The sequence below is a fragment of the Acomys russatus genome, unplaced genomic scaffold (assembly GCF_903995435.1).
Source record: "Acomys russatus unplaced genomic scaffold, mAcoRus1.1, whole genome shotgun sequence".
NCBI lineage: Eukaryota > Metazoa > Chordata > Mammalia > Rodentia > Muridae > Acomys > Acomys russatus.
Window position 1 is genome coordinate 1 of NW_026131576.1, and position 2,268 is coordinate 2,268.

The 2,268-nt window shown below is 48.7% G+C and overlaps 1 pseudogene; it reads right to left on the reverse strand.

Annotated features, from left to right (window-relative positions):
• Positions 1-7: 7 nt before the first annotated feature.
• LOC127186298 (nuclear factor of activated T-cells, cytoplasmic 4-like) lies at positions 8-1,222 on the reverse strand (annotated as a pseudogene).
• Between the last annotated feature and the right edge of the window lie 1,046 nt (positions 1,223-2,268).

Consider the following 2,268-nt stretch of genomic DNA (forward strand, 5'->3'; position numbering starts at 1 on the left):
ATCTTGCATGTAATAAGGTACACCTGGTAGGAGGCATGTGGCTTCAGGCTCCTTTCTTCTGTAGTGCTGAGTGGTTTCTCATTGTAGCCTAGGAGCTTGAACAAGGGGTGACCTCCTGGAGCAGCCTTGAAAACTCCTCAGTTGCCCTCGGTCTCGTAGTGGGGCCAGTTGTATGCTCTAGGCTGCCCCTTGATCCTCAACTCCAGCTGCTCATACTGGCTGGGCAAAGGCCAGTCCAGAGGAGGTAGGCAGAGGTCCTGAAGATGGGACTATGTCCCCCAATTGGGGCCTTGGACAAAGCAAGGGGAGAAGGTACTGCTAGGTTGTCCATGATAGCCTCATCTTTCCTCAGAGCTGGAGAAACCACAGCATCCTCTGTTCCCAAGGGCAGCTTCCCTTTGCAGGAGGCAGTCTCCTCAGACCGTGGCAGGGCCACTGCCTGCTCACTAGAAGTCCTCCAGGTTTTCTGAGGGATGGTCTGGGTTGGTGTAGTACCCACAGAGTCAAAACGCCATGAAAATAGGGACCAGGACCATAGGCAATGGAGGTGGTGGAGATGGTTCTGAGGCTTCTTCCCCAAGGCTGCCCCAGAGGGATAAAGCTGGGGAGGCAGAAGATGGGGTTCTGGAACTGGAATAGCGCCTCTTGTCGCATGGAGAAACAGGCTGAGAGGAGGCTAGGATGGGCCCAGTAGCCCTGAGGAGTAGCCAGCTATCCTCCACATTTTGGCCTCTGGAGCTTGGACAATATAGGTTGCATGGATCCTTTGGAGTCCATGGTCTAGGGGAAGCACAAGACAAGGGCAGGGGAGAGCTCAGGCCAAAGCAGGAGGCTGCTTCATTAAGTTCATACTACAACTCTTAGCATGCTGCATACAGGGCTGCTTCCTCTGAGGCATCCAGGAATAAAGGCTGCTGCTGCTGGGGATCGGGCTGAAGAAGGCGCCTTCACCCTGCCCTCCTGCCTCTCGGTAGCCCACAAAGCTTTCTGGTGGCAGGTAATCTCTAGGAGAGCCATCCCTCAGGTTTCAGGAGTATCCTCTAGTGAGGTCAGTGGGTCAGGGTTTGGAGAGATGGAGGTGATTTGAATGCTGGGACATTCAAGAACATGACCACTTCCCTCCCGGCACCCCTGCGCTCCTTCCTTGGCCCTCTTGCCTCACAGACCATGCTAGCTGGCTCTCCCAGGTACCAGGTGAAGGGGCAGGATGGAATGGTGACATGGTTTCTCTTATGCAGCTCTGGATGATTCAAAACTCACTTTGTAGATCCAACAGGCTGGTCATGAACTGACAGAGAACCACCTGAGATTAGGCAGGGGATTTCATTTCAGGGCACTCAGATAGAAGGTGCTGTAAACATTTTTAAGATGGATGAAACAAAAGCCCTTGCCTAGAGAATTATGTGACCTGAGACCTGGCTGTCAGTAGTTCAGTTGTGGACTCTGTCTTTAGTTAAGGGAGTACCAAAGCCAGCCATTTTACTCCCTTTGTCACTGTATCGGGTAGCAAGAAAATAATTTTATTTAGTCTCTGTTTTCATTGGCCCTTATTAAAAAACAAATCTTCATGTTCTCAGATGTCATTGTGATTCCTGCTAACTCCATACAATCTATTAACTGAGAAGGGCTCTTGAAAATCAACCTCAAGGCAGAACCATCACTGGAGAGTGATGTGATTGTAACCACAGTGGCATTCCTACAGAAGACCCTGATCATTAACATGTTCTATAAATGTGGGGGGGGCAGTTGTTAGAATTTAGAATTCCATCAAAGCTCGAGGGGATGGGCTATCATAGGACTTATTGTGACCACAGTGCATCTTCTTATTCTTTCAAAGTGGTGTATATTTTTATCTGTGAAATTGTACCCACTGCACAATTTATTCACAGCAAGTAGAATGCATACTATAACAATCCACCAAGGCTCTGACCCCTTTTCGGAATAACCCGTCCTCAGAAAGGTAGAAATCCTATAAGCATGTCTTTCATGCCTCAGGCCTTCCTTGCATTTCTAATCAACATGTTCTGCAGGGTATGTCAGCAGTGGTGGTGCACACCTTTCATCCAATCATTAAAGAGACAAAAGGAAGTGGAGGTCTATGAGTTACAGCCATTCTATCCTTTATAATGAATTCAATGTCAGTCAAACTATATCTTGAGACCTTGTCTCAACCAAGCAAAACAAGTCAAGAAAAATATGGCACAGCACTCAGGAGGCAGAGGCATGTAGATCTCTGTGAGTCATGGCCATCCTGGTCTACAAAGAGAG